We start from the raw sequence: 12,983 nt of genomic DNA, 5'->3' as shown, positions 1-12,983 counted from the left end.
CTAACATACATGTTCTGTGGGCTCTTTTTCAGAGCTCAGGCATGTGGGAGACGCTGCTGAGGCAGGAACTGGACACCTATGGCAACCCCTAGTAAAGTATATGCATGTGTCTATGTGTATGTGTGTGTCCACCCCCATCAACTAACCAGAGTATCCTTTGTGTGGCTACGGAAATCCCAGACGAGGATTAGGGTTAGATTTTACTAAGGATGGTTTTAGTGGGTTTGTGTTTTCATTCTGTGTTTGTGACATTTGTTGATAGGGGAGTTGCGGGGTGAAGGAGGGGTCGCTTTAGGGGGGCAGAGCTGAGACCAGCCAGGCACTGCTTTGGCTGCTTCATTCTTCCCTTGAACAGGGAGTTGGAGGCATGGCAGTGCCCAGACAGCTCTCAGGCCTGCATGCTACCAGCTGGATAGGTAAGAGAGCCAGGGCTCCAAGCTGTCACTATAGAGTGAGCAGGATCATTTGGGGATTCCCCCGGGGAGGACCAACTGCGCCAGTGCAGCTGCTACACCACCGCAGCAGTGTCGACAGACACAGTGACTAGCCTAGCTCAATGCCCAGCCTCAATCCAGAAGGTGACAGGATGGCTTTGCACTGCTGGTAATAACTTTATCTGGGGATGCATGGTGTGCAAGAGGCATGGTAGGAGGTCCAAACAGTGATTAGTATGCCACCTTTCACTTGTGCAGACAAGGCCATATAGACAGTAGCAGCAAAGACCCACTGCCTTACAATGCTTATAGAAGAGTATCATAAGCAGTGATACATCCTGGTCTACCACTTTATAGATAGTTTTTATTTTTCCACTCAAAACAGAAATAACCAGCTTTAAAATGATGTTGCTGTTCTCTGCCCTGGCTCATCTGGGATTTACCCAGCTGCAATGTGTTTACACTGCTAGCAAAGTTAATACTGACCTCCTTGGATCAGACATTCTAAGCAGGAAAGGTAATTTTTTTACTATGAACTGGATGTCTGCATCTATAGTCTATAGCCCAATGACTCCACCTACAACTGAATCTATAGTGCTGTGCAATCCCAGGGTGCATTCCTTCTATGTAGACTGTTTGTTTCTAAACAGACAAGCTTTTTATTCAAAAAAAATCAATCACATTCATTAACAGAAATATAGGCAAATTGTGAAAAGAAAAATGCACACATTTTAATGCAAAATACTGTAAATGAAAATCACTTCCCCCTCCACATATCTGCCAAGACCTGAGTTCAGGGGCTTCTGTTCTCCCAGCAGATGACCTGCCAGCTATTAAAAGAGCATTCAGGCTTTCTATTATGTTTTACGTATTTTTGATACTATCTACAACTGCAAAAGAATTCAGGAGTTAGCATATTGAAACAAAAACAGTTCCCTTCAAACAAATACTCGGATGCTATTTTCTGGTTAATAAATATATTGCATTAATTTATTAAATGAATAAAATCTGGGCGCCTGGGACTCATGAGCAGCTGTGCTATGGCTAACCACTGTCAGCAGCCCAGCATTCCTGAGCAGCCCAACAATAAACAAATAAATGAGCATGTGAAATGGGGGGGGGGGGAACTACTTCTAGAAAGGGAAGTGAAATTTGCTTTTAGTTTTCCAAAGATTCGTATCAATGTAAATGCTAATGTTATGAACATTCTAAAATCTTTTCTCCTCCTGGAATCTGAAGTCTCTTACCTTTGCTATAAGATATCCCAGGCTACTAGAAAAGAGAGATAGAATGAGAGTGTGTGTGAGTGTGTTACTTTTCATGCAACGTTAATAGAAAAGTGGATATTTTACATGACAGAGCTCATCTTCAGAGTGAATGGAGATGCCAGCTTAGTTTACAAGTTACAGTCTTTACTACGAACTGTAACATTTTCGTTTCCCATTGATTTGGTTCTGTTACTATGTTATCATATACAGTCACTGAGAACAGAATTTAAAGTTAACTAATTTGTAATCATTTGTAGACATTGCGAAGAAGAAACACACCTAATCATTTAGCGTAACTCACCTTTGCTGTGATGCTCATAATAAAGATACATTTTACTCTGAGGGGCCAACGTGGCAACACCACCGATGGAATTTGTGCAGTGTCGTGGCCAAAATAACAAACTGCTGATTCCCTCCTCTGGAGACCGAAGCTCAGATTGCGTATACCTACTCGGGTGTGCAAACTGCAACCCAGCATCTGAGGGCTGGACATGGGAGAAGTGGAGCTGGCCCCTTCTGTAGGTAAGAATGGAAAATTTCCCTGACTGGCTTTTACTGGGACTGTAGTTTTAGGGCTAATTTTGCTATCACATAAACCAGTGGGTTATTTCCAATTGTCACTGGAAGGAATGAGAGGATAATTAGGCCCTATGTTAGCACAATGATGAGGCTGCAGAGATAGCACTCAAAATTAAGAAAATGTAAACGTTAAGGTTAGCCACGCAGCATGAAATCATTCTCCCTTGTACAAACATATGAAATGTACGACCATATGAAAGAGTGTTTAATTACATGGTCACATAAGGTCTTTAAATAATATAGATGGGATTTTCAAAGGCATATAAGGGATTAGGCACTGACGACAATTCAATTGGCACTTAACGCCCTTAGGATCCTTTCAAATCCTATCCATCATGTTCTATCATTCATTGTACTACAGCATTACATGCATGTAGGTGTCTACAATAACTGTGATCACATGCTGTAATTAGAGACTATCAGAACACATTGGCATAAAAGGAGGCAGAGTTAAGGTTGTGTGTTCATCCTTAACTTTTGTATTCCCTTACTCCTGAGTGATTAAATATCCAACTTTAGAAAAGCAGAATTATGGAAATGGGGTCTCTTCTAACAGGCATCAGATGGCAAAGGCCAACTAGTGTTGATCAGGTCAATGGGAAGCCACACACTAGTAGACTTATCATGCACCAGTCAGCCAAAGCTGAGACTGACCAAATCCTCATACTAAAGCTTTAGATCTGTTTAAGGTATTTAGATTGTCTTAAGTCCTTATACTGGCACAACCTGTTTAAAATGATCTAAGACTTTAGATTGGTTTAAGCTGCTTATGCAGCTTAAAGGCTTTAGAAAGGTTTAAACTGCTAAAAACATTCCCCCAAAAAGCAAATCGGGGAAATTGCAGAGAGTCTGGGGTTGCTCCTGCCACCTTAAGGATATTTTTTTAATTGTGCACTTGCAAGTATACATGAGTGTACACGCATATAAAAGTATATTTTGCTTGCAATACTAAAAGATAAAGTCAACCTCTGGTCAAGTGGTACATGCTAAGTCTACAAATACTCAGCTTGCTAATGACTTCAACTGGCATCAGCTGGCCTTTCATGATTGGTCTCTCTCTATCCATGGGTTTTAAAGAACCTGGGAAATTAAATGTAAAAACTATGTTAATGCCAAACTATGGCTGCATAGCTGAGCAATCAAAAGTCAAGAAACGTGACAGTTTTAAAGCCATTCTAACTAGGTGCCAATGGCAGTGACAAGGGCTGGGCTCAATCTGCCGAGGGGTCCTTTTCTAATATAAATAAAATTAAGCTCAGGCCCCCACCCAGAGCCATTCTGCTACTTCTAGATCTTAGAAATCAAAATAGAACCTGCCTGATCACCTTCATTATACCTGAGTGGGGTTTAGGTGGATGGAGATTGTGTGTATGTGTTCACTGCAAAAGAAAGATAGCCTAGCCTGGTCCAGTGCAGTCTAATCCCATTCTGTCTCACTCCATACATGATTCAGAATCTCCAGGCAGAGAACCCAGAGCAAAACATAACTTTTGGTAAGAATCCCCACTCCCCAGCCCCTGGTCTTTAGGACAGAGCCCCCTATCCCGCTTCTTGATGAACTTGAACCCCATTTCCAAACCAGAGACCACTACCTGAAAGTAAGGGTGACACGTCTACTCCAGGCCACACCTCCTACAATTCTTATGCCTTCTTATGGGTACAGTTACAGTAAGAGTTATCATTTATACACTCAGAACAGACAAATCCCAACAAAACACACTCTGTAGAACTATGGGTAAACAACATAGTAATTCATGGAAAAGAGGCTGGTGCAAGCACTTTTTCCCCCTTTTCCCCTATAGAGGGAGCAGAGAGTTCCACCCTTCTAAGCCTTCTAGCTCTGGGGCTTACAGTTACATTTGAACAACCCAGCCTTATTTCAGCCATTTGCATATATGCACTGAAATACAGAGCCATGCTCTGATCTCATTTATACAAACATAAATCCAGGCTATCCCCCTGACGTAAACAGCCGTTAATTACAAGATAATGGCTTATTTTAGGGCATGTCTACACTGCCTCCTGCGGGAGGGCGAATAGCAGTGTGCACCAAAGTGCTGCGCTGTAACTCCCCCGTGTGGACGCTGTGGGCGCAAACGTAAAGGTTCCCAGTTTGCACTAATCCTCTTCAAACAGGATTACAACAGTGTAAACTAGGGACCTTTAAGTTTGTATCTGCAGTGTCCACATGGGAGAGTTACATCGCAGCACTTTGGTGTGCACCTACCCAAGGGAAGACTTACCCTCCATCCAAAGACCCATTATGTTTTCTTCATTAAGGGGCAGGAAAGAGAAAAACTGCTGGGGCAATCATTCACATACATAAGAATGTGTGGCACCCTGAAAAAATGTATGGAATTCCTATCAATACCAGTAATAATACTTTCCACTGATACATTGCTTTGCACCTGTCGATCTAAATGTATTTTCCAAACAATAATTACTTAAGCCTTGCAAAACCTCTGTTAGATAGGTACCATTACTCTCTGAAACAGAGACATGTGAAGTGTCTAGTGTTTAGTTACAAAGCAAGTCAGTCACAGGGCTGTGAACAGAACCCAGAAGTTCTGACCTGACCACTAGACAACATTCCCTCCAATAATGGAAGTTCCACATGCAGATCTTCGGCAGCATGAGTCTTGTGTGCAGTTACTGCTGTTTTTTCATGCAGCTCTTCTGTTACATAACACAGCAATGAAAATTCAAAATGCACAGATCACAGTTTGCACTTTTCTGCAGCTTTGTCATGACATGCTTCACCATTATGTTAATAAGCTTGCAAACCATTCCAACTAAATTAAGTACTTTGGGGATTTAGTTATTTTCCCACTGTTCCCACTAAAAGTTTGTTTTCTAGAACACTTCTGAGTTATGTCGTCATTCACAACGTATTTGCATTTGCAATACTGGTCAACCTGAAGGAACATTGATCAGTGCCAGTTGCCATGGGCTGTTACAAGTCAGAACACAGAAATGCAAATTCTGTGAATGAGAGGTGAAATAAATGGTGACTCCCATCAGCCAGCGACACCTCCACTGGAATGGACACTTAAACAATCTTACAACTCTATACTTCATGTACTAGTTAAAAACAACACACACACCCTTACAACTAAATGCACTACCACTTCTGAACCATTTAATAACACCAGATATTGGAACTGTTGCAAAAGTCTGTGAGCCAAAGGCATCAGCTGTATGACAAAGTTCAAAAGTGCACTTCCCTCCAGCTACCAGACGGTTCCAAACATTTTTCTTCCCTACAGACTGAAAGTCCAATAAGTGAAAGCTAATTGCCTCTGTATAATTTTCTAAAGGGCATATGCCTTCCATTATTATCATCTAGTATCTGTATCATGTAGTGCCTAGATGCCCCAATCAAGACCAGGGCCTTACTGTAAACATATATAGTGACAGACAATTCCTGCCCTCTAAAGCTAACAATCTAACTGCACAAGACAGACGAGGTGTGGGACAAAAGATGTATTATTATTATCCACTTTTATTTATGGGAAACTGAGGCACAGAGATTAAGCAACTTCCCACGGTCACACAGATTGTCAGTGGCAGAGCCAGGAACTGAATCCAGATCTGACCCAGACTTGTAAGCACAATACCATAATCCTTCCACCTTTTCATACCACATTTTTGTTTTCCAAACGATAATAACAGCAATATAATAATCATATTCCTATGTAGTAGTGTAAGCTCCCCAGAGCTGGGGCAATGTGTGTCTGTAGAGCACCAGGGGCTGTTGAAATAATCAGAATACCAGCATCTGCAGATTGTATATCAGTATTTTTCTCCAGGGATGATAAATTGTGGTACTCATTGAAAGAAGAAGTTATTCTGTGTATTATTACATGTAATGCAATGAATCTACTGGAAAACATGTGCAATTCCAGTCCAGCTAACGTCATAGTCCTCCCAAAATTGTGACTAGTAGTTAATGGGTTTGGAGAGCACAGATGACTTTCAATGGGACTTGAGCTCCAAAGTCACTTAGGTGCTTTGGAAATTCAATCCTTACTCTTTTGGGTACCTAACAAAAAGAGAGTTGAGCTTGAGCCACAAACATCAAGATCTGAATCTAACCATCCCCAAAATTCAGGGGTGTTGATAGGTTTCACATTGGACTCATCACGGAAAAATAAAACCCAATTATCATTATTACATAGTTGTGTGGGTTATAAGCACTTTACAAGCATGCAAGAAAATACATTTTCTGCTGAAATAAATGCAAGACAAGGCACAGTGTAACATTTCAGGAGCAGGGCATCCAGCTCTGCTGAACAAAGCAAATCTCAGATGGAACACTCAGATGTTGATGGTTATTTGGAGATATGACTACTTTCCCCTCTTTTCTGAAAAGCCTGCCACTGACTCTGATTACAGACCAAACAATACAAGCACATTGTCAACCGTTCTAACAGCAATCCAACAGCCTACATATAGTGACAGGGATACACTTTTAATTCATTATTGACACATCTTCCACAAACCTGGGACTCCCAACTCTACTGGCCATATATCCATGCACCCTGTAGACAATGTGCTATCTCCAGGAAGCAGTCTGCTTTCATAGATTAACACATCCTTTTCATCTCTGGCAAAGCTATTCCAAAGTTTATGACTTTCCAATCTGTCCAATGAGACAGCTTCATTGATCCAACTGTTCTCACATAAAAACTCCACTCTGTCTCTTGGTGGGATTACGTCATACCTCCATCAGAGACATCAGAATGCGAAGCCACTCTAATGGCCTTCCTCCAAATTTGCCGTGAGCACAAAGCACTTCCTCCCTTCACCTGATACCATCTGGCCAGGTATCAGGCTCATTATTCCCATAAGTAATATAAAGAAATTATGTTGTAACGGATTATAATATATTTGACTATAACTGTGATAAATTACAATTAAGGTGGCAGTGGTCTGTGCCTTTTGGAGCTGTCCCTACTCTGTAGGAATGTGGTTTGCCTAGCAATCATATTGTTTATACAGCTCTAGCAACAGATGCTTGGCAGAATGAAACCAACATGCTTTTTAAAAAAAAAATACAGTAAGAAAACTGCTTAAGCTGTTTTGGGGTAGCAGGCCATTAAAATTCGCCTGATTATGGAGCCACTGAATAGCAACCTAAACCATTTTTGCACAAACTTTCCCATAACATTCACTTTCAGGTGTACACCAAGACTAGAAAATGACAGACTGAAAATTTCAGAAAGTTACAAGCAAATGAATGTAGGGGAATAGAATGGAAACACACCTGCAACCTGAACCATAGTGGTTACTAATGTTCCCCCTACAGTAAGAAGTAGATACATGTGGCCTTTTTACCATAGTAAGAAATCAGGAAGGGGGGCGAGTCTGTATACAGAGAGACTGAGAAATGAGGAATTGGTGTCTATTGACTCACAGAGCTTAAGACCAGAAGGCACCAGCAGACCATCTAGTCTGACCTCCTGCATATCACAGGCCACCAACACCACTCAGCACCTGTACACTAAACCCAACAACTCAAATTAGACCAAAGTATCACAGCTGATGGGAAACTAGACCATTATGTGTCACAGTCAGAGAACAGGAGGGACGGAGGTGCACCAGGCCTGAGGCCCCTGCAATGACAGGGAAATGATTAAGTGAGATATACCCAACTAATCCTGGCATGTGACATTGCAGAGGAAGGGCGGGGGTGGGGGGGGGGAAGCCCAAGGTCCCGGCTAACCTGACCTGGGAGGAAATTCCTTCTCAACCATTCATATAGTGACAAGTTAGACCCTCAGCATGTGAGCAAGAACCAACCAGCCAAGAGAGATAGAATGCTCAGTGCTACCTCAGAGCCCTTGCCCACCTCAACCAACGTCCCATCTCCTGCCATCCTTGTCACATTAGAGGAAGCAGATAAAAACAAAAAACCTAGAACACGGGGGGGGGGGGGGGGAGGAAGGAGAATCCCTTCCTGACCTCTGGAGGTGGTTGACTGAAACCCTGAAGTGTGACCATAATGAGTGGGTGACCTGGAAAATGGCCTGTGGTTGAGCCATAGGCGGGGATTTGTAACCCATATTCAACAGCTGTGTGATGAATTTAGAGGTGACTATTATTTTTCATGGAACTCACTGTGAAATCAAGAATCACGCCTTTGCTTAGACTGGTGGTCCCCAACCTGTGGTCTGTGAAGCACCGGTACATCAGGGAGTCCTTCCTGGTGGATCATGGGGTGCTTGCTCTTCCTTTTTGTTTTCACTTACTAAACTTCTTTAACAGATACATTAACCACTTCTGAAATACCTCTCTTCCATATAAGCAGTTGCCATAGTTTCCACGCAGATGTTATCAGATCATAAATGGGAGTGGAAGTATCCATGAGACAATCTATCTACTAAATATAGGTCCATGCCATGAAAATATTTGGGAACCCAAGAGTTAGACAATCTGATTGGTGAACATTATTCCAGCTCTCGGTAATATAAATTACTTAAGATGTGAACAACAGAATCTGATTCATCCCATGACTATTTTGCAGGCAGTCATGAGCCAGGTTTTCTCTTATGTATGTAACCATAAGGATTATTTATAAAATAACACATATTCCTCCAAGCATTTTTTTTATGGCTGCTAGTGACCGGTGAATGCTCAGTCATGAAAAAAAAAAAATAGAAAGCACTGGAGTCTACAGCAGTTGGAACTCCTCATTTCTGTTCTCAACTCTGCCAGCAACTCGTACTGAGATCTTGGCCAAGTCATTTCCCCCATCTGCCTCGTTTTCCACACAGAGTAAGAAGAGAGAGTCCTAAATGTTAACAAAAATTCATATCACCTCCTCCTCCCGCAGCAGTTACACAATGAGCCCAAAGCAGAGCCAATACATGGGTTAAGCAGTTGGTACCTCTCTACCCTCAGCACAGATGTCTTGAGTCTTTCAAAGATACAGATGAAGACGTTGGGGCCTATCAATTCTGACATCTCCGTGGGAGTACGATTAGTAATCTTTAAACATGGCTAAGCAGCACATTGCCCTTTGTCTGAACCTCACTTTGCTACCGACAAACTAGAGGCAACACTGACGAGGCCACCAAAGAAATGAATACATTAGAGCCTAGGAGCCCGAGTCACGGAGCAGGGCCCCATTGTGCTAGGCAAACACAGAAGAAGAAGACAGTCCCTGCCCAGTCTTTGGGACATCCATGCTAATGAGTGACAAACATGCTTCTCAGTCATACCAGCTGTAGGTGCTTAGTTGTTGTGTTGAGCGAGTGAGATGTTTTTAGCCACAAATCAGCATAGACTTGTTTTCATTTCCACCATACTGAGGAAAGTGACTTGCTCCCAGCTGGTCCATTTACAAATGACAGTTTGGGGTCAGTGTTGTATTACTATTGTCCTGACCCTGTGTCACGGGAGAGCAGACTCAGTGCTCTGAATGAAGTTCAGACAGGACCCTCTTGTAGTGCGACACCCTTGGGGGCACACTCTCACTAGAGCAAGCGTCCTTGGTTTCAGCACCTCCGAGCATTCAGCACCCTGTTTCATGCCGTGAGCTCCCCACAGTGAGTCCACCTGAACAGGACACCTGGCGAAGTCTTATGTGCCCCCAAAGGGGCCATGCACCCCAACTTCCACAGTCAGCAGTGACGCTCAGTCAGCACTGTAAAACAGAAGGGTTTATTAGTTGTCTGGAACACAGTGTCAGAGCTCATTAGCTCAGAAAGCAGGAAGTTACAGCAAAGTTCATCTTGGCGAGACCCAGAGCCCTGGGCTGTACCCCCTCCCCCCCCCCCAGCCCTCCGGAGTCCCAAACCAGACTGACCAGCTTCCAGCAGCCTACCCTCAGTCACGCCCAGCTGTAACTCCTACATCCTTTGTGCTGTTTCCTGGGCAAACCGGTCACCTGGCCTCCAACTCTCTCGTAGTTCTCCAGTTCCTCTGGCTGGCTCTTGCAGAGGAGCGGTTCCGGCTATCACATGCCAGGATGCAGAATGTTTGGCCATTGTCTGGACCCAGGGAGCTAGACAGCAGTCACACCTGCCCTCTAGGGGTCTCTGCAACAATCACACACCCTTGTCACACCACCAACACACAGGGGAAACTGAGGCCCACACAGAGTACTCATATAAAACATTAAGAAAATTCCCACTTTGTCACACCCTGTTCCATTCCTCACCAGCTTCACATCATGAATGAAGAGAGCTAAGACTCATGGTAATTATGGACCAACCGAAATCTAGGTGCAAATCCTGAACTAAGCTCATGAAATACAGGATGAGGAGAAGGCACAGCACACTCTAAACCGGAGCTTTTCAAACTGGATTCCATGTTTGCCACATCCACAAAGTGTCTGGATTTTCCTTAGAAAATTTCTTACATTTACATAAAATATATTTAACAGGGCGGCCATACTTTTTTCCAAAAATCAAAAAGGGTATCAGGATATTTGAGAACTACTGGTCTTAACCACGGCTAAGTACAAAAATTACCACATACCACATTATGGAGGCATTCAAGAGGGCTCAGGTATCTCTTTTCAAAGGCCTTGATTTCCACACCCAGCACTGACCATGTGCCCAGAATGGGCTCTGCTTGCCAAGGCATCAGTTTAGACTATCAGGCTGGTCCAAGTAAAATTTCAGAATTTTCAACATCTTGTAAACCATTATTCGACACACTTATCTCTTAGTGTGTGGATGTGGGTGCACACATATACATCGACAGCTGCTTTACAAACACGACAACCAAAAGGACCAGTAGTCTCCTATGAGATTGTGGTGCTGCTCTGTGACCCAGCTTCTAAAGGTGTTCAGAATGATTAACTCTACTCCTATCTTTCCCTTTCCATCCCCAGGAGTTGGAGAATAACAATACTCTAATTTATGGAGGGCCATAAATTCCCATAAAATCCTGAAGTACTTTAGAAACTATATACAGTATTTTACAAGAGTTACTGCATTTACTGTGTGAATGCAGACACCTCTGGGGTGGAATAAGATAGCTATTTAGAAGCACTCAGTAATCCTACCTATCCATTCACAACAGGAAGTAAAGTTAATTACATCCAAATGAAATTACAGGGGGAATTTTGGGAGGAACAATGAAGTTACCCCAACTGGAATTTGGCCAGAACACCCAAGTTTCCCTATTCTTGAAAAAAAGCCATGGAATCTTTAATGGCCACAGAGAGATGAGGCCCTTGATGTTAATATCCTGTCAGCAGACCATCACCCCCTGACACCAGGATGGAACAATGGTTCTAAAGTGACTCAGTAGGAAGAGCGTCTCCTAGTGAGAGTCACCAAGACCACTTTCCTGCAGCTCCTAAAGTTTTCTTTGGAGGTTTCTCACCCAAATACTATATCTCAACAATCCTGCCAACCCCTGCTAGTCTGAGCTTACTGAAGCCCCAAATGAACAGGGTCTCTCCCATGGTAGCGCTTCACATGACAAGCTGTGCAAACAAGCTGGTTACAACAAAATAAATAAATAACCCCTCTTCGTTTGCTCCTAGCCGAGAGGATTCCTTCCCCCTTAAGTGGAAACAAAATCTTGAAAAGAATCTATTAAATAGCAGGGCTGCAGCTTCGGTTCACTGACAGTCATGCTCCCAGAGTAAAACCAGAGACAGACTCTTATCTCTGCAGAAACAATGCCCCATTAATAACTGATCTGAGGTTTATTGGTCTGCTAGGGTCTTATGTCAGAGTTGCTAAAATACAGGTTACATTTTCTCCGCGAAGTATGAACTTGGATGGTGACAAGTTCACGTTAGGACAGAGTTGCCATTTCGGGAAAGGGAAGGAAGGGGAGGGGAGGGAGATGGAGAGAGAGGTGCACGCACACGCGTGCGCACATGCACACACACATTGCAGAAGCAATCCTCGGAATCTCCGGGGGCAGACTAGCCAAACAGTCAGCAGCAGCACAGGTAAAGGACTGGCGGAAGAGAACTTAATGACAGTTCAGACATGTGGTGAATGACTCAGAGGAAGAAACAGGGCTTGTAGGAATATTCTCAGATCAACACAGTCACTGAGCCAACAATTTGTTTTAATCATACCGCATGCACCCATGTCCATGAATTCCTAATTAAAGTAATTAGTTGGGGGAGATATATCCACAACAATTCTGGTTTTAGGGGACTCACTACGGTGTTCCTATGAAACACCATGTGTCATGTGCTGAACGCTCTTGGCTTTTACAATTAATCAATGGCAAACTTCTTGCAGACCATTTCCTGAATACCTGGTCAAAAATGAATGGCCATTTCTACAGTAGGCACCTGTTCTCTATCACACAGGACAAAATCCCGACTGTTCACAAAACTACCTAAAGACATCAAGATCTAGCTCCAGATTCCCAGGCTAAGAGCTAAATTTTGCCCTCGGAGGTTCATAGCACTGAAGTCAACAGGAGATCATACATAAGATGCGGGCAGAATCTGGCCCCAAAAGAGCCCTCTGCAGTCGCTGCTGCAATTCCAGTCTTGCAGTTCTGTGAAACACAGCAGAAAACTGAGTGCATGAACAAGACACGCAGCCAGGTACTGCATGAGGTTGCTGTACAGCATCTGCAGAACAATGTCACAATAACCCACCAAAATCTCTGAAGGCTCATTGCAAAGGACAAACCCATGAAGATAAGAAAATCCTAACACTGACTGGATCCAAATATTATTTGGCAGGGTATAAGGAGAACTGCGAGTGACCAG

This window comes from Emys orbicularis, chromosome 23 (assembly GCF_028017835.1).
Source record: "Emys orbicularis isolate rEmyOrb1 chromosome 23, rEmyOrb1.hap1, whole genome shotgun sequence".
NCBI lineage: Eukaryota > Metazoa > Chordata > Testudines > Emydidae > Emys > Emys orbicularis.
This window is presented reverse-complemented; position numbering follows the sequence as displayed.